This window comes from Eupeodes corollae, chromosome 1 (assembly GCF_945859685.1).
Source record: "Eupeodes corollae chromosome 1, idEupCoro1.1, whole genome shotgun sequence".
NCBI lineage: Eukaryota > Metazoa > Arthropoda > Insecta > Diptera > Syrphidae > Eupeodes > Eupeodes corollae.
Genome location: NC_079147.1, coordinates 77260485 through 77287029, shown reverse-complemented (window position 1 = coordinate 77287029; position 26545 = coordinate 77260485). Strand labels below are relative to the sequence as shown.

The 26545-nt window shown below is 35.8% G+C and overlaps 1 protein-coding gene across 1 annotated transcript in view; it reads right to left on the bottom strand.

Annotated features, from left to right (window-relative positions):
• LOC129940018 (uncharacterized) overlaps positions 1-26545 on the bottom strand; it is a 286224-nt gene that overhangs the window by 177839 nt on the left and 81840 nt on the right. The window contains exon 2 of the mRNA XM_056048240.1: positions 22322-22386. The gene's annotated coding sequence lies outside the window, so the exon portion shown is untranslated. The remainder of the gene's footprint in view (positions 1-22321; positions 22387-26545) is intronic.

Below are 26545 nucleotides of genomic sequence, written 5' to 3'. Positions count from 1 at the left end.
TACGTGTAAGCTTTTGCTATGACAAGATGCCAAAAAGTAATCCAACATCAAATGGAATAACATCACCACCTGTCAGGCCATACAAAATACCTAGCGTAATCGAGATTCAAGGCGCTGGTATCAACTCGATAATCTGTGTCATAAGCGGGCACTGTCTAATAGGAAAGCACGCCACGCAGCTATGCGTATTTTCAAAAGACTTTTGCTGTATGGATTCGGAACACGAGGGAACAGTTGTTCACCTCTTCTATGCATTCCCTGCTCAAGCTCAAAAACGAAAGACTTACATATGTACCTAGTAGAATTTCATCTAAAGAGTTTTTCAGTAAGGGCAGATAGATGTTGAAAAAGAAAGGCGTATGTATGCCATTGTAGTAAACTTGGCATGATGGTTTGTGCGATGGACTGCCATGCCAGAGGTCTTGGGTTCATTCCCTGCCTGTGCCATCTGAAGCTTTTTCCACGGGTACTGCATCTTGGAAGGAATTGACAAATGCTCAAATTAGCCACTCGGATTCGGCTTAAAACTGTAGCTCCCCTCCATCCCCGACAACAGTACTCTCAGCCAGGAATAGTTGAGAGTTGTATGTCACCAGGCCTTGGTTCTCAACGGACTGTTGAGCAACCCAATTTATATACTTTTAAGTCACAGGACTTTCTGCCAGAGCACAACAGAAACAAAGTCGAAGATAATATTGAATGCACACAAATTCGATTTTTTAGACACAACTCATTGAACCATGTTAAAGAAGCTGCAGTAGGAACCTTACAAGTTAATGCCAAAACGTAAATTCTTAAGTTTACATAATCTTATGACAAAAATATGCAAAAGTTAACTTATTATACTACCTGTTTATCTGTCAAAACAAAATTTAAAGGTCCGAAATATGATTTATGGATTACTATTTCATTAGTTCATTACTATTTTTAATTAAATCAATTATTGAATCAATTTTTCATTTTTCTTTTTTAACTCCATTAATTTCAGGATCTTAAATAAATTTTATTGCGCTCATTTTGATTAAATTTGAAGTCATATTTTCAAAACGGTTTAAGCCCGATTCAACCATCAATTCAAATTATTAAGTCATATTTACAAAACGGTTTAAGCCCGATTCAACCATCAATTCTAATTATATTAATTTAGGTGTAAGAAAACATAAATTCTTAGGTTAATATTCCTCCTAAAGTAATTACAAAATAATAAAATTGTAATAAGTAATTTGTTAAACAAGCTAACAAGTACAGGTCAGATGCAAGTAATTAGTTTTTGAGTTGAAGCCAAATTTTATTCAATATAAATACCATTTTAAGTAAGACATCCCTTTTTATGTATAAAATAAGAAGAACTCACTTTTTCTATCTTTTTGACATTAAACTTAATAAAAAATGACATACAAACTTTTAGTTACAGATGCAACGTTGAGTAAGTTAAGGACTTTTTAAACTAAGACTCCACTATGAAAACAAAAAACAGCAGCTCTTAGATCAATCGAAGAATTAAGCCTCAACTATAATAGACTTAACCGAGCTTAAGCCAGCTTAAAATAACGAACGAATACGCAGCCTTATATGTCACTAACCATAATATACGTTCTGCTCAGTTTGGTTAAATTTCGCTAACTTTCGAGCCATTTAAATCGCTCGAGCTTAAGAAAATGTCAAATTTGAAACGCATTTCGTTTGACATTTGCTTAAGTTACTTGAATCCATTATGGTTACTTTTTGTTTTGACGATAACTTCTGATAACTTTTCGTTCGGTTTTGACATAAGCTTACTTTCGGTCAAGTCTATTATAGCTGGGGCTTTACTCTTGCTAACCGCTTCATATTTGGAATAAGAAAGCATTTGAGCAGTAAAGCCTTCTCCCGAACGACAAAAGTATAGCTATATAAAAACCTCATCACCTGTGATCATTCATTATCATCTTTTTTATAATAAGTACACACTCAAGATATTTTAGTACCGTTTGTATGCCAAGGACACAGTTCAGGCTTAAGAAGGCAAAAGAGTTTTTGACAGGACGTACTGATGGTAAAAAATTCTACATTCGTGTAATATGGCTAACGAACTTATGTCTATAATTGATGGGTTAAATTTCTACACAATGATAATGGTTTTCATTAAAAAAATTTAACAATTTCAAAAAATATTTACCATATTAAAAGCTGGTGAAATTCAACTTCATAACCTCTTCACTTTAAATTATAACCAAAGTTCGATATCAATTCCACCAACTGTTTATACGTGTAGATTTTATATATACACAATAGTTCCCCCTTATTCATTTAACATTGGCTGACCTTAAACTTTGGGTGCACCACATCAACAAAGCCACAGAGTGGAGTGGTTATGTGGCATGAAAAAAGGAAGCCCACAAAGCGTGGCGACGACAACCAACTGACGACCAATGACGACGATGCCAACAAATGTACGTCGCGTCGTACGGTACGGAAAGGAAGGAATGACTTCTTTGTAATTATTTCGCATCCAAGTCGGCAACAAGTCGAGTAATTAATTCATTTAATGGGGTCTGCGCTCATCGAATAATTTGCAAGCCAATTGCTGTTGCAGCTACGGCTTGCAAAATCATTGCCATGGCGTATACTCTGGTCCGGCCAAACGTTCTCTATACGTAGATATACATATATCCAAATGAAGAAGGAATAGGCTATTGTAAACGTGCATCAGCTTCGTTATGGTTTATAATTTAAAGAAGAAGACTCGTTCGTTAAAGCCTCTTTGTTGATGTTACTCCCATGTCCAAGCAGCCATGGGGAGCAAACACTTGTTTGACTTTAATTATCATCATAGAATGAAGGTTTCCATCGTCATCATCGTCCGTCGTCCTCCGTACTCCGTCGTCGTTGGTTAGTCGAAAATAAAACATTATACGTCAGGCCTATAGGTTCATCCTTCTATACCTACACTTACTCTTATATCGTATAGAAGAAAAAGTATCTTAATCTACCCTCAAGTAATTTATTTAAAACGCAAATGCAATCTTATTACTTTCTATAAAACGTTCACCGGATGGGAGTGAGTAAAATAGCAGCTTTTAATATTTTTGTTTGCTGATTTTATATTTATTTTGGTATAATGTTTATATGTTATGATTATAGAATAGAAAAGGGTTTGTTTTAAAGGCTTATGTATGTAAAGGGTGTTTTTCTTAGAAGTATACAAATTGACATACAATTTACTTGCTAAGAAGATAATCATTTGGTATTATTTAAGTAGCACGATCTTGGAGACCAAATCAAGTTGAAACAACAGCTCCTGCAGACGATAGTCAGTAATATTGTTTTAATAGCAGTCACCATTGTTTGAAACGTTCTGACCAGCGTAGTTTTCAAAAAGTCACTGACCAATTATTCCACCAACCCATAATGCAAACCAGAAAGTTTTAGTGGATGTAACGGTGTATCAACAACCCTTGAGGATAACAAAAATCAAATGGGGTGGCGCAACAGTTCGTTGTGAACTAGGGCCTAGTGACTTACAACTCTCAACCATTCCTGTGTGCAAGTACTGTTGTCAGGAATGGAAGGGACCTACAATTTTAGGCCGAATCCGAACGGCTATTTTGAGAAAGCACTTTTTCATGACAAGAATTACTCTTGAAGGATTTGTCAATTCCTCGCAAGAGGCAGTACCCGCGTTTTTTTTTTTTTTTTTTTTTTTAATTAAGGTGGCACGGGCAGGGATTGAACCCAAGACCCCTTGCATGACAGTCCAACGCACTAACCATCATGCCACGGGTACTACCTTGAGGATAACTGTCACTTTAAATAGGGCCATTTTGTTTATTGACGTATCCATTCAACCAAAAAGGAGCTTTATCGCTTACAAAAATAGTGAAACGTTCTTCAGTTCTGTCAGTTTAATCATGTTGAAATGTCAAAACAAATTTATAATAAATCATTTGACAGCTGAAAAAAAGCCAGCCATATTAAAGTGTGTTGATAACTTAAAGTTCTATACCTCTTTAAAAAACATCCTTTAACCACATGGATTTATTTTATAATTAAGTGAAAGATGAGTTGCAAGTATTTGATTAAAATGCTGCAGTAACTTCTTCTATGCAGAAATAATAATTAAGTAGTATGCAAGTACTTACTTCCCTGGTGCATAGTAATTGTTGTTTAAATATTTGTTGCATGGCATGCATTAGTGAGTTATAAATACCGCTCTGAGGTTCCACGTTGCGTGAAAACATCCATTCTTAAGTACATAAAAGCATTAACTTAAATCGTTAAAAAACAAGATGTTGAATTTCTTGGTTGAATTTTATATCTACGAGTACATATAGAAACTCTACTTAGGTTCTCTTAAAAACAGTTGGAAGTCCCTGCATTAAATACCAATAAATTCGTATAATAAAATTATATTTACATTTGTTTAATCTTTCAAAATGTTAACAGCTTAATCCAACGTATCACTGCCACATCTTCCCTTTAAGTCAAAAACTATAAGGAAGACGACTAACTTGAATAAACAGATCGAAAACGTGTAATAACAAAATTCAAAAATGTATGACCAGACATAAAAAGAGGAACTTGAGAATCGGGTTTCATTGATTTTTGTGTAAGGACCTCATTAAACGACCCAATGGAAAAATTTGTATTCACACTTTTCTCAGTTAATAAAATTGCTGCTTTCCCTTGGACTTTAAATGGAACTTTCAAAATTTAGATCGAAGCGCAAACGAAAATATTGAAGAAAATATCAAAGAAAGTTTGACACAAAAATGAAAATTTCAAACCACCAAAAAAACGGTAGCTATATTTTCCTTATCCACCACAGACACCAAATAATCAATTTGATGTTATGAAGGAAGTGTCAAAACCTCGTTTGACTACCAGCTAACCCCAATGACAATGGCTGCGTTCAATCTCGTGTTGGAAAGGGTATCTTGGATTTTTAGATAACTTGTTGAACGAGTTGGGTAGGTGTATTGAGATAGCTGTCAAAAAATAAAAACAACTTCCAGGTATTCACAAAAGCAGAGAAATATTTAAGCTTCGAAGTCAAAATTGTTGTAAGAAGACTGGAGGTAGGACCTATCAAATTGGTCATCTACCAAACGAGAACAAAATAAGTCAATTTTGAAGTTTAAAAATTAACATAGATCATAATTACCTTCTAAAATTTGGAGGCAAATAGCTTCAATCGTCTATTAAGTAGAGAACATCCTCAAATACAACTTCAACTAACATTTTGTACACAAAAAGCTGAAAACATTTTTTCAAGTTTTTAAAATTCAACAATGTGTTGAATCAGCTTTTCTGTCAGATGTCTACATTCCTCAGAAATGTTTGTATACCTTTGGATTCTTTTTTTGACATTTCAGCTGAATTTGTTCAGCTGTTATCTTACAAGTAAAACACTAAAGGGCCTTGCACATGAGAGCAAACAACGAATGAACAAATTGACGAACAATCGTGATTTTACACATTTCAAAAAGTCAATTTCAAACAAAAACACATTTAAATTATAAGAAACCAATTGACACTTATTTTAGGAAAACAAAATTTGCATTTTTTTCTCTAAAACAAGAAAATTTTGTAAAAACAATTTTGAAGTAACGAATTTCCGTGTGGTTGCTACGAACTGTCGCGCTCCACATACCATCCACACTTCAACGAATGAATTGTTCGCGCTCATCTCAACCTAAAAAAATTATACCACTCTTCTTTTGTTTGTTGAAAAGGGTTATTATAAATTGACAATTCGTCGCTGTCTGCGAATAGAAATAAAGCTCATGCTCATGTGAAAGAAAAGTCAAAATATGCGAACATCCACAGTTGACATTTGGCAGTTCGTAACTCATGTGCAAGATGCTTAACAAAAAGCTATACGGATACCATATCTGTCTTTGATTGAACGCAACCAATTTGTGGCTTAAAGATGACTTTAAGAAGGTGACAAATAAAAATATGACAGCTCATTATACTCTCCCAAATTAAGGTTAACCTGGGAGTCATATTTTAAAATTAAAATTGAAAGAAGAGAACAGTTATAAATTAATAACATAATTTTACTAATCTTGAAAGGTTAAAATAACAAATAATTATATCTTATTTAACTTTTCAATATGGTTTAAATCAGAAAAAAGCAACTTTAACTTTTAGTAATTTGTTTAATCCATATGACGTCTGAGTTTCTGACATTTCAAATTAAAAAATGCTTTCCCAGATTTAGGTTTGTTTGATTCGGTTTTTTGACATGTTCAGAAGCATGAATTAATTTTGATGTTGTCATTTTAGATTGTAGGACAGCTCGTAGTGGTTTTAGAATGTGGGACGTCAAAAAAATATTGCGACGCATTAAATTAAAATGAAATTCTTCTAGTCCAACAAGAAATCAATATAAATGTACACGAGCACACGACAGACTTTTATCGATACTTTCCTAGGTTTTGATGGTCACACATCATAAATAATGTGAAACATAACACACCAAAAAAGAGTGTATCAGGAAAGAAATGGCGTTAGAAGGGCCATATTTTTAGAAAACCAAACGTGTGGAATATAATGTCCTCGGTGTGGAATATTCAAGTTGTAAGAAGAATTGGAAGACCAAGGACAACCTACAGTCAACTGAACCGAATGTCACATTTCACATGTAGGCAGAGCTACATATCGTGGCGTTATAGATAGTGCGTTGGACTGTCACGTCAGAAGTCTTGAGTTCAATCCCTGTCTCTGCCATCAAAAGTTTTTTCTTCACGGGTACTGCCTCGCAAGAAATTGACAAATCCTCCAAGAGTAATTCTTGTCATGATAAATGCTTTCTGAAATTGTAGGTCTCCTTCATCCCTGACAACAGTACTCGCACACAGGAATGAAAACTCGTCCGTTTGTGTAGGATGACCATGGAGAATTCACGCTGCTCCATAAAGGTTGGGAACAACTTAACAGAATCTTTCGATGTCAAAAAAAGTTTAATACCAGGTTATGCGTTATCATGCGATTTTTTTAACATCGTACTTGAAAGAATAGTGCAGGGCTCACACGTCAACACTAGAGGCTCTATCTTTCAAAGTCTGTCCAATGACAAGCATATGCTGATGGCATTGACATAATCGGAAGAACTCAGCGTGATGTCAATGGGGCTTTTGTGAGTATTGAGGCAGAGGCGGCAAAAATTGGTTTAACGGTTAATGAAAGCAAAACAAAGTACATGCTGTCACCAAGAAAGGACCTACAACACCGACGTCTTGGTCAAAACGTCACCATCGACAGACGTAACTTTGATATAGTCAAGGACTTCGTCTTCCTACAGAAAACAAAACCAGCGCTGAGATCAAACGCAGAATAAATCTTGCTAACCACTGTTTCTTTGGGCTAAGAAAGCATTTGATTGGCAAAGCCCTCACTCGCGAAGGACCAAAGTGTTGCTATATAAAACCCTTACCATCCCCGTCCTGGTATACGTTGCAGAAGCATGGACTATGACAAAAGTGGATCGGTTCGAGAGAAAAGTTCTTCGTGTGATCTACGTACAGCGACGTAGACTTAGCCAGAAGGGTAAAAGTCCAACGACTAAGATAGAAACAATTGCTACGGCCCGGAAAGTCTTCGAATTTGCACGCACAGGAAAGGTGGCGCGCACAAGTGGAAAGTGACGAAACTGGAGACATCTACCTATTGACGATCTAGATGGAGAAGTTTGTTGGGTGAGGCCCTACTTCAAACAGGACTCTAGCGCCACCTTAAGTAAGTAATGGAAAACATTAATAAAGGTGCGCCAGACCAAACAAACAAAAAAAAAAACGTTTAAGAAACAAAGAAATGGTTCTGGATTGTTTCTTAAATGTTTCTGAAATGTTTTTTTGGTCTGGATGCTCGCGAAACATTTCTGTTCTTAATTGGAAAACAAATAAATGCGGACCAAAAAAACATATCAGAAATATTTTCCATGGCGTCCACACCAAAAACCAAATCAAAAAACATTTCTTTTAAGTTTCTAAAACAAATATGAAACATTTCAGAAAACATTTTAAATACAAACGATACTTTGGTGTAGACACAGTACCTTAAAAAAAATCTAAGAAGTAATAAGAGCAAAAATGTTACACCATACCGAAAAGAAAGTCAACGTTTAACATTTGAAGGGTAAGAAAGAAAAATAAAAACAACCATAAACTTATGCAGTTAAGATTCTTGTCTCCCCATAATATCCGCTATCGACCATAAGCATCGATATCAACCCAGGTTTTTAACGAGATATACTTATTTTATTTGCCAGAGATTGCTTATAAGATGGTGTGCATAAAACAATATGAACGATGACTCTACTAGCTATTCGCCAGGAAGTCAGTTTAAATGTCAAAATTGACAGTTGATAAAATCACAAATTTATGAACAAAGTGTGAGTGTGATAGATATACTCGTTTCATTATTGTTTCTGTTAACTTGTCAACAGATGCACTGTCACCATCATTTAAGATGAAAACAACGCTTAAAAACATTTTTCTTTTATGAACCTTCAAATATTATTATTTTTTTATTTCATTTTTAGAAAATATCAACAAAAACAAACAAAAAAAGAAGAATCTTAAATTGAAAGTGAAAATGCTTGGGAAATCAATCACCATCACGTTGTTCCGTTGATTTCATTCAAGATGTCTGCTGGATGTTGACGTTGAATTAAAATCATCACGAAAAAACAAATACAAATATTGGAAAGTTGTTTAGTGACATTCTTTTTGATTAACTGCTTCCACATTTATAAAATATACATAATGCATAAGCGTTTATAGGTATGCCATAAATATTATAGGTTTTATAGGAATGAGTTTGTCTCTTCGTTTATTAAGTTATGTGCTGAGAAATAAAAGAAAAAACTCACATCAATCTAGACAGACGACGACGATGAAGACGACGACTTGGACGATGATAAAAATATGACAAGTTTTTAATTAAGCTAACAATTCATTTTGTAACTAAACCACTTTCTTTGAAATGCATCAGGTTTGTGTTTCATTATATTACAGCGAGAAAGATAGTGTAACGCGGCATTAGGGCCATTAAGTAAAAAGAAAAAAGTAAGGTATTGTGAACTCAACTCAAACGAAAGTTAATACTATAAGTCAATTAAAATGACCACCACATGACTTTTATTTTGACGCACAGGTGCACATAAGTGATATTTTTGTATTTGTACATGAGAAAGTGCAAATTGTTTTATGTGAAGTTTCCTTTTTAGAAAAAGACTAAATGAAAAGTGACGGAAACTGTTTATTGGCAACATACCATACATTATAAATTATGGATATACTCGTTTACCTAAATGCACCTTCCTTCAATTTAGATAAATATTGCTTCGAAGCCAATGATATTTAGACTAGTTCGAAATTTGTTGTCACGACAAACAGAGACAGAGTTGATTATGGGCACTCAAACCTGCATTATGCATCGGTAGTTATAACTTTCACTTCTAGCACCAAGGTTCAAATTATAAGCAGGTGCATGTTAAATAAGTTGTTATATTTTCCTATAAGGTTATTAATAGTCTTACGGTGCCGGACTAGTACAAATTTCACATGCACTTCAGGTACATGGCGTTTAAAAAAATTTGGTATAACTAAAATTATTCATAAGACCATGAATTAAAAGTCGTTTTGATTTTTTTTTTTAGGCTTAAGAACTGATTTACAAAACCTTCAACCATTCATTTTTGTCCCCTATTGCATTTATGCTCATGTAAATGTGCATGAAAAATAAATTGGGTAAATTCCTGTTAATGATTTGTTAATTGGGTTTGATTGTGACTTTTTGGAAATCGTTTTTCCAACTTATAAACTATACATTTTTTGTATGCGTGAACTTAATATAAGGTTTGAAAAGAAACCACTCTAAAACCAAATGAATTTTAAGGCTGCATATTAAAGAGGGCCGCATTGTATCGCAAATCTCGTTAAAGGTGGAAAACAACTTTACCGAACTTTTTGATGACAAAGGAGGCAGTGCCAAGGTGATGTGCTGGGATGTGATTTCAAAATTCAAAAAAAGTTTTGAACAGAGTTACAGTAGAGTACAGTCCTAGTATAGAATTTATGAGCACTGATGATACCGAGGTTGCCAAAATTCGAACACGTATGCATAACCACGTACACTTAGACAGTGGGATGAAAGTCAAACATGTCTTATAGGCTTATAGGTTTTCGCGAAATTATCGGTTTTGGCCAAAAATTTACATCGAAAACTCTAGTTTTAACATACATTTTTGGTAAACCATACGTTTTCGTAAACCACAAGTTTTATATAAAGCCTCTCGAAAAGTAGTTGCAATTCAAAGTTGAACTAAACAAACAAACCTTTCGAAACATTCAGCGCTCAAATAAATGTAAACAAAAATGCTGTCAAAACAAATATTTTATTTTGAAATTTGAAATAAGCTTGGTCGTGGTAAGTAAAATTATTCATACAATTTCCTTAACAAATAAGAATTATTGCTTTTTGTTTTCGAAAAAAACGTCGAGAATAATAGCTCCGGTGAATATTTGCGACAGTGGCCGTTCTTTCATGATCCTCCAAAGTTTCAAACGCTCTTTGCTAAACGAGGAACCGGTATTCACTATGGTTACTAGCGTGACGACCCAAAGGACGAGAAAGACTTGCTCATAGTTCGTAATGACGTTTCCAAGGGATGCGTCTTCGAACTCTTCGCCACAAATATGTTCGACGCTTTCACTTTCTACCTGGAGAAAGACTTTGCAGTCACTCTGTTCAATCAAAAGGGTTTGAGATATAGATGAGAAAGGCAATAAGTTCATTTGTGGAGGAGAATAAGTATGAAAAAAAAATCTCTGGTGGAGGCTAAGTCGCAGAGTTCTAGGAAAATTTGTGGCAAAACATTCCAAAATGTGGGAATCGTTCTTCCAGTAAGCTATCGCCCCTTGATGGACAGCGATGCCAAAATCAAGAAGATCCTCAGTGCTTTGGACAACCACTCGAGCCCTCAAAGGAAGAAACCAAAGATATAGTCATGGAGAAATTGCTGCCCATCATAACAGCTTCAGTGATCGCTCTGGATGAGTGTGATTTTTATACGAATCTGGAACAATCTGTCCGCCTAAAAGTTGCTCGGACAGCCACAATATATCGTGATTCTGAATTCACATTTGGCCAACAGAAGCTTAGTATTTTGGATTAAATTTGTTGTTAAAGAAGTAGAACATGTTTCACATAAAAACTGTAGCGAAACTAAGCTTAACCACAAACACAAATTGACTCATACAAATTTCAATATCGTAAGAAGAGACCGGCCCGACTCCACTCAAGGGGGCAGTATCGCTCTCTTTATACGAAAAGGCATTAATTATAAAGTCATATACAACAATGAATTGCGAAAGCTCAAGACGCTAGAAGTTTGCGTTGTATGCATCTCTCTCTCTCAAGGGAAGTGAATGTATATGATTGCGGCTTATGCGGCTGAAGCTGCAGTGGGTAATCACCCTCAAAACTGCTTACAGACAGTCGAGTACGACAGTGATCACTGCGGTCTGGCTGCTGTAATGCAGATTCCGAACGAACGCGTGGAGTTGGAGGAATACGTTGCAACGCACTCTTACAATTACAGTAAGATGCGTTGCCCTCGTTTCACCAAGGCCTTACCGAGAGAAATTCTTTCGGGTGACATAGCCCCACCAAACAACAGAAACCTGACAAATACAGAAATTGACCAACACTTACAACAGATGGACGAAACAATAAAACGAACGATGAAACGGACAATACCAAAGTACAAAGAACGGGACCAAATGGACGCATCCAGAAACGCGACTATTGACACACTGCGAAGGCACAAGAGTGGGTTACTGACAAGACTCAAAAACTTGTACAGACGACTTACAGACCCACATGACTTGGAGGTTAGGACACTGAAGTCGTCAATATAAAATGTCAATCTGTTGATTAAAGAGAACTACAGGCTATCAATTAACAAGTACTGGGACCACAACATCCGGTCAGTTAATTCGAGTGACCCTAGTATGTTCCCTAAAATCAACAAGATATTCAGGAAAAAGAACGACAATGACCTTCCGAGTCTGAAACTCCAAAGAACCGAAGAAAACAGAGACGTACTCAGGACAGCGCAAAAAGATCCAGAAGAAGCCATCTTTGACGATGACTTTTATATAATTGAAGATCCGAAGGAAAAAGTTGAGCCGGTGGGAGCTGCTTTCCTGCAAGTGTACAAGGTGAATGTTAGCATTCGCCCAACCACGACCTGGAAAACAGAGCCCTACTTAATCACTTTTACCTTCGAAATGATATGACACAATGGCGATCTGAGAACCGCAGTTTCATGTGGTTCAATGACGATTCCTTGGCAAATGCCATAATCGCCGAGCAAACGGGACCAAGTCCCTTGTTAGTGACGAAGGTTGAGCTTCAGCTCATCTTCAATTCAATAAAAACTAAAAAGTCAGCAGGTGTCGATGGTATATCCAACGTTGTACTGAGACATTTACCGACGGAAGCAATTGACATTTACACCACACTCTTCAACAATGCACTGAATAATGCATATTATCCAGTGCATTGGAAGACCGCTGTGGTTCATCCTCTCCCGAAAAAGGGAAAGGACAACTCCAACCCGTCAAATCTTCGGTCGATAAGTCTTCTTCCGAGCATCAGCAAAGTTTTCGAAAAAATCATTAATAAGGCTCTGACTAAGTGGGCTTCGGACAACAAAATAATTCCGGATAAACAGTTCGGGTTCAAGGCGGTTTATGACACAAATTATGCTGCGTCTAAACTCGTTTCTGATATCCAATGGAATAAATCAAAACAACAATGCACAAGTGCTGTTCTGGTTGATTTGGAAAAGGCCTTTGACACCGTATGGTTAGAGGGTCTTTACCTAAAACTGAGCAGGCTTGGAATAAGCAAGCCATTGTTGTATATTCTTTATGATATGCTTAACGGTAGAAAGTTTATTGTCAAAAGTGGCAATGTAACTTCTACCACAACATTCTCAATTAAAAATGGTCTTCAACAGGGAGCGGTGAATTCGCCGATTCTCTTTAGCATTTACACCAGCGATCTGATAGGCAGTCTTACAAAGGCAATTGCGTACGCCGACGATCTAATTGCGTACAGAACGGCCCAAAATGTTGAGGTTATTAGAATTCTCTTGCAGCGTGATTTCGATAAGATTCAGCGATGTTGCGACGACTGGAAACTGAAAATAAATGTCCAGAAGTTGGAGTCAGTTCTATTCCGGACTCCGTTGGCTAGGGCCAAGAGGGATGCGTGCAAGAATTGGCACAAGATGGCCATCGTTGATCTTCATGGGCAGCGATTAACGAGCCAAATTGCAGTTAAGTACTTCGGTATCTGGTTAGATCAGTATTTATATTTCGACAGACATATAAATGCTGCTCTGACCAGGGCCAGAGGAGCCTTCGCTCTGACGAAATGGCTTTTTTACAGCAGTTAACACGGCCGTCATACGGCTGATGATCGTTTAAGGTTGTTCTGTGTGGTTCAACGTTGCCCCTTCCCAGATGGAGAAGTTTCGGGTGTTCGAGCGGCAGTGTTTACGACGCTGTACCGGCTTATATCGAACAGCCAAATCTTCTTTCGTGCATTACTATTCCAACGAGATCCCATACAATGGGAATCGAATCAACAGAATTGACAATTTTGTGATAAAACTCGTTCGAGGTCACATAGCAAGAGCTATGTCTTCGACCATCAATTTAATTTTCGGGGCGTTCTATCCGAACGACGAGTATTTAGAGAGTGCACGGTTGAGCGGCTTCATTACACCGGAGGCATTCCTCTTTTTAGACAATTGCGGTCTGATACAGGATAGATTGGCAGTTCCGCTAATCTACCACGAACCGTGGATAGAGGACTCCTGTAAAATCAGGACGTTATGGCACAAGGCGCAGCAGAGCTCCTTTGGTTCAGTAGGGCTGTGTCCGAACGGGACCGAACTGATAGGGTGAAGCAGTAGAACCAGTTTTGGTGGCTTCAATCGGCATTTGATAATGGGCAGTCGGGATAGGGTTTATATCCTTGTGGAATTAATAAAAAAGAATTTAAAAAAATAATCTCGGTTCCCATCCAACACCGAAATCAAGCATCATTCCGAAGGGCTTATACAATAAAGCACAAGAACTACTTTGTGAAGATTGGTCAACTCCTAACAAGAGGCAGTACAGGTGAAAAAAAACTTTGGATTGCACATGCAGGGATTTAACCCAAGACCTTTTGGCATGATAGTCCAACGCTCTAACCATCACGCCACGGGTACTACTACTAAATAAAGAGAAAACAGAACTTTTTCATTACCTACAAACTTTGAAATAGTTTTAGGTAGAGATAAACCAAGTGTAAACCAAATGTTAGTGAGTCGTTATGTATTACAATCAACGAACACATCCCTTTTAAATCGTTCTGACCGTAAATTCTGAGGAAATAGTAAGAAATATAAACAGACCCAACTAATGTCACACGCATTTATCATTAGCTGTGTTCACTGACGCTGTGCTGGACTGTTCTAAACAGAAAAGTACAGCTTTTTGCTGTTCATTGAGGTTTTTTCTGTGCTGAACTGTTCTACTTTCCTATTCATTGACAAACCTAGAACAGTTTAGAACAGGATTTTCTGTTCTTGCTCGTGAGAAATGTCAAAATCGAAGTTGTCATTTTTTTATTTACGTTTTGATTTGGCTGTGCTTTGTGTTTTTTTCTCGTGATTTACAAAAAAAAATTAAACAAAGTTATTTGGGCAATTTGTTTAATTTTTTTAATTGAATAATTATAAAATAAATTGAAAAACACTACTAACTAACCACTAACATTTTCATTTAGTATTAATTTAGCAATCACTTGATTTTCCATTTTAATAATTTTTAATAATATTTTCACAGTAAAAACACAAAAAATTAAAAAAATAAGCGAGAAACGAAAAATTGACACAATTTTGCAATTTATTTTGTTTTTTTTTGACAACTGACGTTTAACTGAATGTTCTAACTTCATCTGACGTTTCTCACGAAACTGTGCTGTCCTAGGCTGTTCTGATCTAGACTCGTTGAACACAACTATCGTGTTTCCATACTTTAAAAAAAAATGCTACTTTGAAGTTCAATTTGACAAATGGAACTCGAGTCAATAGGTGAATACATTTGTCAAAAACTACGATCTTTTAACCGTCATTAATGGTTATTATGTTGTTGTTCTTATTGCCTCTAATAACGATAATAGTGAATTTAAAGTTAACTTAGAAGTATACGTACTTTCATAATTTTAGGTTATGAACGATGGAGTGAACTTATTTGTAGGATTTAGTTAAATCAAATTTAAAAAGACAGCGGAACGTTTGTCAGGTCACGTACATTTTGAAAGTAAATTTCGTAAGAAATCTAATTGAAATTTATTAACGGAAGTCACATTTTTTCAGATCGATCAAATCTTATAAAATATAAGTTTTGTCTCATTTTAACAGGAACTAATTAGATTCGATTGGATTTTGAAAAACTGTGTATATCTAAGTTAAAAATACGAACACATTTATTTAAAACAATGGTAAAGTTACAAGTATGTGATTTAAAACAATTAATTCCTGAACATAAAGTTTAATAAAAACTCTCATTAAAAATATAACAATCGTATGTATGCTGTCGAAAGTAAATTTGAAATGATAAATCATCATTAGAAACTAAATGGCCAACTTGAAAGCGGTATGAGTGCACCTAATTTGTTCCCATTAGATCTCCAATATAATAATAATTTTCTTTCTATAAGAAAGCTCAAGTCTCAAGTCTAATTACCACCTTGGTTATAAATGCACTTTCTCGCACTAAGTGCTCTTTCATAGTTCAAATATTAAACGAACAAAAAACTAATTCAAATAAATCTTCAAAAACTCACACCTTTCGCTGTTTTCTCTTTCGATGTTTAAAACAAAAAACAAGATGGAAGTTAAAATTGGTAGTATATAAAATTGCACTCCGGAGTCTAGAGGTAGCCGGACGCAGGTGTGTGCCCTGTTCATAGACCAAACTCACGTTTCTCGCACATAAACATCAATTTTCTTTAAACTTATTTGTTGAGCTTAAAATCGAAACAAGGTAACACATCAGCATCGGGTTTGGCGTTTAGCGTTTGACGTTTGGGTTTGGGGGCACAAAATGTTAATAACATATATTTTGTCATCCATAAAAACAACTCGCCTCCCAAGACAAATAATTTTCCCTTTATCTCTACAAAGTACATAAATATACCATACAAAGTCCATTGGATTCAAACCTTGTCCATGCTTAACCGTCTTATGGATAGTGATGGCGATGGATGGCGTGGCGAAGCAGCCATTGAAAGCGATGACCAATCGAGCGACAACAATCGCTGATAATAGTAATCTTTCCAATTTTCCTCCCAAAGACTGGTTTATGTTGAATTTTTAAAAGCTGATTCGAACTTTTTCTTTGAAATGATGCCCAAGACCATCGCATCGCAAGACCCAAGCATCCAACTATAGGTACCTTAACTTCGTCTTCATGGTTTTTTCTTATTTTTTCTTTTAATTTTGGCATTGAACAGTATTCTATAGAAAACCGGGTGGGTCATTGATTTATCCCAAGATAGCCAAGCTGAGCAGATGTTGTTTTGGTGTGGTCAGCAAAGACTACGACTTCAACTATCCAGAGACTGAAGCAACGACGGCTACAACGATAGCAATGGCGAGCATTAATGAGAATATGAAACTACTGCCACGCCAGCTGAATATATTTTTCAATGAAAACTGGAAAAAACGTTGAAGTTTTAGCAAACCATAAGCGCAGAGAGACCAGAAAGAAGAAAAAAAGGTTTAATACCCTTTGCTTGGTGCCTTTGTGCCTCAGATGCCTTTCGGCTATATGGATTTCTTAACAGACACATCGCATTTTCACTGGTATAGACCTTCTTGTGACTCTCTAACTCTATCAGTTGAAATGAAAGTGACTTTTTTAGGTCACCTCACCTCACATCTTCGAATGGTGCAGTATTTATTCTGGAAATTCAGAAAGAGAGAAACGTGTTTAGAATAAAAGATTTCTTTATACGAGTCTAAGGCAGATAAAACGTTTTTGGGGGCTTTCGTTCGGTTTGGGATCGGTTTAATTTGATTTGTTGTCTTGTATTGTTATCGCAGCTTTTCATTGGAACTTATATTTTCTTTGATAGACTAATGGAGTTTGATTTCGAAGAATTGACGAGAATAGTTGTGAAATTCAAAAAGACAAAAACAAGTTTTTACTATTGGTGATCAAATATTGATTGAATGGGATATTTTTTCAAATTTATGAAATGGAGTGGGATGACAGCAGGAACCTAAACCGCTATCTGGGATAAGAGATACATCTGGTTCTGACTCAATTAAACTCGTACTCCTTCGTGTGGATGACCATGTGGGATTTATCACACAGATAGAGTTAATGATAAATGAGGTCATATTTAAAGGTTTTAAAGACTCAGGTTTAGAGTTGCAGAACAAGGACAAGGCGAAGTATAGGCTATCAACAAACAAAGGCTCATTAGTTCATTGCATAGACGTAACATTGACAAGACGTAACTGTTGTAAATTCAATGCAGTTAAGGTTTTCATACCTCGGAACACGAATCATTTCTTTGAACAACTGCTTGGTAGTAATCCGACGAAGAACTACCTTAGCGAACCTCTGGACTCTCGGGTTGGCCAAATAAATGAGTTGAAAACTGCTTTCTCCAAAGTCAAAACAAATGAAAGATCTGTAATTTGAACAGTTTAAGTTAAGTTAAACAGGGGAATGGATACTCGGTACCAAGGTGTGTTTGTGGTCCAAAACCCAAAACACGTCCACTACATTCGGATGCATTAATTATACTGTCAGGAAAATCTCCGGATCAAAACGTATGTTCAAGACTCCCAGAAAGAAAGAACTTGTGATACAGGCACTATGAATTTACAGACGCCAGAAAGCTTGGTCTTGACTGCTGAAGTGAAATTTCAAGAGATGAAAGACCGCAACAACTCAGCTGGATAAGTATAGGTATTAGTAAGTTATACAGCTAATAATGAGTACCCGTGGCATGATGGTTAGTGCGTTGGACGGTCATGCCAGAGGTCTTAGATTCAATCGTTGCCTGTGCTATCTTATGTTGTTTACACGGGTACTGCCTATTGCGAGGAATTGACAAATTCTCCAAGAGTAATTCTTGTCTTGAAAAGTGCTTTGTCAAATTAGCCGTTCGGATTCGGCTTAAAACTGTAGGTCCCCTCAATTCCTGAAAACAAAACACAGGAATGATTGAGAGTTATAAGTCACTAGGCCCTAGTTCTCAACGGACTGTTGCGCCAGCTAATTTATTTTTATTTTTCTACAGCTATTAAAACAGAATAAGTTAACTCAAGAAACAAAACAATGAAAAGTCGACTCGCTAAACCACTTTGTTCAAGGAAGGATACAATGTTTGTGAAAAAGTTCTATTAAATTATTGCAATAGACATCAAAAATATATCTTAAACCAGAGTTAGCTTTAAATATTTGGTAAATTTTTCTGGCATAACCACCATAAGTATAATAATTCACGGAACAGGACACTTACCCAATTTTTAATATATGAGCTCCAAAAACTTTGAGTTATTAGCTCCTGTAAATTCAAGAAAAATACACCAATACCATGGAGATAAATCTATCAAATATCTTTCTACAATTCAATATTTTAAAGATATTAGATCTGACAGTAATCAATTGTTTGAAATTAACTTACTTTTTTAAATTAAATTTTGGTTGAAATGTCAAAATATTAACAATAAAAGTAAATCAATGGAACTTGACACATTTCACTGTGAACGCAGCTTTAAATCAAAGACCAAACTGTCAGTGTCAATTAATCCAGTTGAAAGAACAATAATAATACCACTGTTAGTTCAATACGATTCACGAACTCAACTCAAATTTGAAAAATCATTATTGAAAATTTTGTTTCGAGATTTGAAAGCCATTTAGAGAGTCAAATTTGTAATGTTAGGCTGATTAGAAACTAATAAGTTGTAGAATTTTTCTAATAAACAAAAAAATACATCATCCAACCCGGAACTTTTCTTCTAGTAAAATTTGTTGATTTCTTGATGATAAAATCGTTTTCAATGAACACCTTCTTGTGCATTTCACATTTCTGAGCATAATCGTATTCCCAACTGTCAGTTGAATTTTCAACTCTAACTTCAAATTCTCGATTCTAATGTCCTTATCAAAATCCAATCAAAAAATGTGTGTTCAATGACAGAAATTTTCAATGACAAACCTGTCAAAAAATTTCCAATAAATCATATCAATGATAGCCCCTAACAACAATGGGCAGGTTCAGACGGCATAAGCGACTGAAAAATTAGGGAAGTTTATAGCATCTGATTGGAAAGCTGCCAAAAAAATGACTTCCAATTGAGACAACTTTATTGGAAATTTGACTGGAAAAAAGAAATCTCTCTAACTATCAAGTCAACGTCAAATCAAATGGGGTGGCGCAACAGTCCGTTGTGAACCAGGGCCTAGTGACTTACAACTCTCAACCATTCCTGTGTGCGAGTACTGTTGTCAGGAATGGAAGGGACCTACAATTTAAGGCCGAATCCGAACGGCTAGTTTGAGAAAGCACTTTTTCATGACAAGAATTACTCTTTAAGGATTTGTCAATTCCTCGCAAGAGGCAGTACCCGCGAAATTATTTTTTTAAATTAAGCTGGCACAGGCAGGGATTGAACCCAAGACCCCTTGCATGACAGTCCAACGCACTAACCATCATGCCACGGGTCAACGTCACTTATGTCAATAAGACAGCCAATTTTTTTAAATGTTCTTCATAAAAGGATTCCTTGCCATTAGTTTAAAAAAAAAAGAACGTGATGGACTTGTAGCTTGCCCAAGAAGTGGTTTGTAGACAAGAACGGTTTTTGACAAGATAAACTGAAAGTAGAGGCTTGTGAAGTAAAGTTAAGATTTTGAAAGAGTTCAACGAACTCTTAAGTTGACTGCAAATTAATGCCTGAATCACAAACACTCTTCAGCTTCGGATTCGCCTGACGTTGACGAGTTCAGCCATAGGAACAATGGAGCTTCGACCTCATGTGACGTAATGTGACTCCAAACGGAAGTTCTAGTTTAATTTGTTTGTATTTCAGCTCAACAGCTGTAAAAAAATGTCATGAAAGAAAATATTTGCTCTTTGGATTAATGAAATAATAGAAATGTCATTCAAAGCAACCTCGAAGTAGGCCCACCGTAACGCAGACGATGCTGAAGCATGTTTGTGATTCAGCCATAAGTCCCTTACGTTGCTTGAACTTGCCCAATTAATTTGCCATAAATTCCGCGTCAGTAGTGCCAATATAAATCTATTTAAAGTCTGCTTTGAAAAGTCTTATTGGAAATATTTAATTTGCATCAAAATAAGAACTCAAATCATTTAAAATTGTGTCAACAAACCGACTTCTTCAAATAAACTGGTTCGTGATGGACATATGATCGAGTGTTACAAAATATATTAAATATACTGTTTTTCATTAATTGTTTAAATTTTGATATTAAAAAACCGAGTATTTTGTCAGAATAATTAATTTATGATTATTTGATTGCGAAGAAGTTGTGACGTTGACAAAAAAGCGAGAGTGTGTTAAATCACAAGATCCTAGCAGCCGACAATTGTGATCAGTTCATAGAAGAAATAACGCAGTCAGCAAACTTTTCTAGCGATACTGTAAACTGTGCAATTTTTAATTTAAAAAATATTCAAATCTTTTACAAATAATTAAAACAATTAATAGTCTTTCGTTAAATTTTTGTTAATAGATTAGTTTTTCTTGTCAAATGTCAAAACATGACACCTTTAAAACTGACATTTACCCAAATAGCGAGCAATTCACAATGGAAATTACGATTTTGATAGCAATTACTATACTGCAGCTCCATCTCTATTATATATGTCCGGTCCGTACTTTGAAAGTTATTGACTGTTTTTTAAGATCGGAGGATTTTTAACAATAAATTAAATGCCTCCATTTCCTCCCTAAGCTTAAAGTAGTTTTTCTTTTGTTCTTTAAATAAATATATCAATCCCCTATAATATGATGTTCATGAATCATGATGTGAACAATGATCATGTAGTTAGGTTTAGGTATAAGAAAGTTAAAGAGAATACCTTAAAACTAGAACAATGTTCGTTCAAGATAAATCCTTAAAGCCGGTTCTACATACGTACATATTCTTTTTCTTAAGACAATAACTCTTTGTCAATGTCAATTCTATGAGCAGGATAAGCTCACATGTGTTTCTTAAGGAAAAAAAAGTACATACCTAGGAACGTACTCGTATATCCTAATTCTCAACCCTAATGCCACATGAAACCGCACAAACGTACATTTATATTCATCATCAAAGACAACTTGCACTTTGCCATCATCACTTCACCCTGTGTAATCCCTCTTAACATTGAACCCAAACCCCCCAACAGGTTATGGTTTCATTCCCCATCTTTTCTTTATTCGAATTTAAAAAAAAAATGTATCTTTTTCCTCCCCCTATTTTTGTATTTTAACCGACTTAGGTATACAATAGCTTATTCCGTCGACAATAAAAGCTTACCCCATCAACAGCTATGCCAACTAACGGTCAAGTGAGAATTAATACAAAAAACTATGGGCACATATGAGCTATAAAATTTAAAAGAAAAAATTATAGTAAACTATTCATATGATTCTCTGCGTTACTTTTGGTCCCCACAATCAACGACGACGATGACGTGAACGCCTCCACCATAACCAATCCACCTCGACATCGACTTCCATATACAGAGCAGGCTCCATCTGCATGGAAAAGCGTGTAAGTAGCTCATTCATTAGTGTAATTATGTTTGCTTGAGATTTTTTTTCCATCCTCTCTTTCATTCTGCGCTCTTAAGTGTTACATTAACCTTAATAAACCTCAAGTCAAAGTGGGTCATTTGATATGTCATTATTTGATGTCGAATGAGCGCGCGGGCACACCTGCCATGATGCCTGACACATTTGACATTTAGTCAACTCGACGACAACGCCACACAATCAACGGTGACGGACGTCAGAAGTTGAACTTTAATGATTAACGATGGGAAAATGTTTATTGACATACAGTACGTCCGCCGTATGAACTCGTATGTTGGATTTAAATCATGGGATTTAGCCCGTAAACAACAAAAACAATAAGACGAGAAATACAGCAATTATGATTTTATGATTTGTGCAACAATTTTAAAATACATGGATGCATTTTAAGTGCTGTGCAACATGCAAACTTACCGTTTGATAGAAATTAATGCAAACTTGATAGAGCTTATGATGGGATAGAGCTCATTGTCATCAATCTAGAAAAAGATAAAAAAAAAGTATATTTTGTAATACATTGTTGGCAAATTTGTTAGATTAGTATATTTAAAATAAATGTTATAGTTGGATAGAGTTAAATTATTTACACAGTTTATGAGATTAGACCTATAAGTATAAGAACAACAAATACTTTTTGCTTTATTTGATGTTTTGAAATTGTAGAAAATTTACTCTTGAGTCACGTGAAGCTTTGATGCATTTCAATTGTGCTTACGAAATTTTTATTTTGTATCATATGTGAGTAAAATACTAGCATTGCGAAGAAAAAATAAAAATTTGACAGCTAACAGTTTGACAGTTGTTATTTTTGAAATTTAAATACAAAGTAAAGAGTTAATTTGATTTAATTCAAAATTCCAAGCTACATTCGAATTGCCGTCTAAGTATTGGCCTGGCTAATTCCTAAACACTAGCTTAGGTCGTTTTTCCATTTTCCATCTGACTTCAAAAGCCACAAACTTGCTTTTAGTTTTTACTAAACAAGTCAAAGACATGCACTTTAATAAATCTAAATTAAATGACAAAAGTGGTTCCTAAGATATAGCACTTTCAACAAAAAATAACACTAACTGAATTAATGAGTGATTGACTGATACTGACACACACTGACAGATTATGGAAATATTAAAACATGTATTTGGAAGAGAATTTAGTAATAAGTTTGCCGATCTTCAATACTTTATGAGTGAAGTAGAACGCGACAGTAAAAATATAAACAAATGATATGTCAATCAAAATCGGAAAACGTCAAATCTTTATGTCTCATCCGAAGTTGGTTGCAGTTCATCCTTTTAATGTCATTACAGCGACGAAAATAAGAGTGCAAGGCAGCAACCGCATGGAAGTCCGCACGAAAGAATGGAATGATGAGAATCAAAATAATTATGTAAACTTAAGTACGTATTTAAGGATATAACGTGCCAAAGCTTAAAAATACATTTTTTGTTATGAATTTTTTTAACTATGTAAAAAGCTTTGATGAATTTATGCTTTTTGAAACATAAGTATTAGATGATGAAAATTATAAATTTAAATTTATTTAAGAATTATGAATCAAGTTGGATTCCAGTAGTAAAGTCAAACGCATTTGGTAGAGGAAGTGGTGGAAGGTAATGGAGATATCGCTAGCATCTTGATGTTGTTTTTACGAATTTTTTAAAAGTTGAAGAAATGGACGTATTGGAGCTAAATAACTGTTCACATTGGATGCTAGATTATAACAGATTTTGCGAAACCCTACAAACTCTAGACTCAATGGATGTACTTCTGATTGAAGATTTTAATGTTAGGGTAGGTCAGTCGCAAAATAGCTTTATTAGCGGAACTGCGTCAACAATCTTCAACCACTATCGCATATCTAAGGATGAAATAAGTCATGCGAAAGGCGCTAAAATATTGAAAATAGCCGATTCTCTGGATACAAGTATGCTGAAAAAATGGCAAGCATAAACGGTGATTTTTTAAGAGCTTGAGAACTTAAAAAAAAAAAAAAACGCATAAAATTTGCAAAATCTCATCGATTCTTTATTTGAAACGTTAGATTGGTCCATGACATTTACTTTTTGAAGATAATTTCATTTAAATGTTGATCGCGGCTGCGTCTAAGGTGGTCCATTCGGAAAGTCCAATTTTGGGTAACTTTTTCGAGCATTTCGGCTGGAATAGCCCGAATTTCTTCGGAAATGTTGTCTTCCAAAGCTGGAATAGTTGCTGGCTTATTTGTGTAGACTTTAGACTTGACGTAGCCAAACGAAAAATAGTCTAAAGGCGTCAAATCGCATGATCTTGGTGGCCAACTTACCGGTCCATTCCTTGAGATGAATTGTTCTCCGAAGTTTTCCCTTAAAATGGCCATAGAATCGCGAGCTGTGTGGAATGTAGCGCCATCTTGTTGAAACCACATGTCAACCAAGTTCAGTTCTTCCATTTTTGGCAACAAAAAGTTTGTTAGCATTGAACGATAGCGATCGCCATTCACCGTAACGTTGCGTCCAACAGCATCTTTGAAAAAATACGGTCCAATGATTCCACCAGCGTACAAACCACACCAAACAGTGCATTTTTCGGGATGCATGGGCAGTTCTTGAACGGCTTCTGGTTACTCTTCACTCCAAATGCGGGAAATTTGCTTATTTACGTAGCCATTCAACCAGAAATGAGCCTCAGACCATAAATCGGACGTAAAGCGCGAAACACATTTCGAACCGCACACTGATTTTGGTAATAAAATTCAATGATTTGCTACCGTTGCTCGTTAGTAAGTCTATTCATGATGAAATGTCAAAGCATACTGAGCATCTTTCTCTTTGACACCATGTCTGAAATCCCGCGTGATCTGTCAAATACTAATGCATGAAAATCCTAACCTCAAAAAAATCACCCTTTACATTTATTCGTGGAACATCGTGCTCAGTAATAGACTATTGCTTTATGTCCGGCAAATGGAATACAATTGTTATTGATTTTAGGATAGCTGAACGGACTTTTTCGGACCACATGCCTTTGGAAATGTCTTGCATAGTCTCTGGTAACGAAGATACCAACCAACTGCACAAAACAACTGAGGCTGCTTCCCAAGCTAAGATGGAAAGATAGATTTCATGGCATGGCTGGTTTGACGATGAGTGTCTAAAAGCAAAGAAAAAACCGTTTGCTCTCTTAAAGCTGCTGAGGAAATTCAACACATTTTTTTCAAAATAATTTATGCAGATGCCAATAACAAATTTAAAGAAGGCTCCGGATTGTACCCGTGGCATGATGGTTAGTGCGTTGGACTGTCATGCTAGAGGTCTTGGGTTCGATCCTTGCCTATACCATCTAAAGTCTTTTCACGGGTACTGCCTCTTGCGAGGAATTGACAAATTCTCCAAGAGTAACTATTGTCATGAAAAAGTGCTTTCTCAAAATTAGCCGTTCGGAGTCGGCATATAAACTGTAGGTCCCCTCCATTCCTGACAACATTACTCGCACACAGAAATGGTTGAGAGTTGTAAGTCACTAGGCCTTGGTTCTCAACGGACTGTCGCTCCACCCAATTTATTTTTATTTTATCCGGGTGAAGACCGAATACCAGTTCTTATCCGTATTGACAGGGGAGTTCAACAGAATTTTTTAGAGCGCAGACGTCCCTGAAAGCTTCAAGATGTCAATAATATACCCCTTACACAAAAAAGGGTCTTATGATGTACAAGAGAATGCTTTCGCAAAGCTTTTCAGTACTCTAATTTTAATAGGCTTACTTACACATTGGACCGAAGAAAAGAACATTCTTAATGAATTTCAAGCAAGATTTAGAAAGAGCTATTCGACTATAGACCAAGTATTCAGATTGATAAACACTGGAGAAGACTTCAAAAGAAGGAAACTTTACGGCTTTTTTGTGGATTTTCGAGCTGCGTTTCATTCAAGCTTAATGAGCTTGGAGTATAAAAGTAAAGTCGTTACCCTTGTCAGAGCGATGTATGAAAATAATGTGTCCTACGTATGGGATGGGGAGTATATATCTGAGGAGTTTCCAACAGAAATGGGAGCTAAACAAAGCTGTGTGGAGGAGGTCGGAGGAGGAATCCAGTTCGGAAGTACTCGAATACCATGACTGATATTTGCGAAAAGAGTAGTTTCTTATGTGTGGAAACGTTGCATCGATAATAAAGGTGTCGAGCATAGTTCTTCTTTAATGCTTTATGGTGCGCAAGTCTGGGGATATTGCCAATACAAGGAGGTGGAAAGGTTCCTCAGGTATTTGAACTCCATTTATATGTTACATTTGGAAACAACTGAACCTCCATTGTGATGGAAATGAACGAAGAAAAATTGCCGAGACAAGTACTTAAAAAGATTTTGTCATCCAGGGGTAATCTAGTAAAAAAGTGGGAGGGGTTGGCTCTAAGCTTAGGCTGAAGTATCGAATTTTCACCCGGTATTAGCCTTTCAGATCCAAAAGACAATTTGAAAACAATAATAGAGAAGTCAAGCCATGTCACTTGTAGAAGTTTTAAAGAAGAAGCTCAATATTCGCAACATACGTATAATGATTTACAGTCAACTAAATTTAGATCTTCAAGAACAAACATACCTCCTCAACCATTTCCCCATAATTATGATAAATGTTATATTTAAAGTTAGAGGCGAACTATT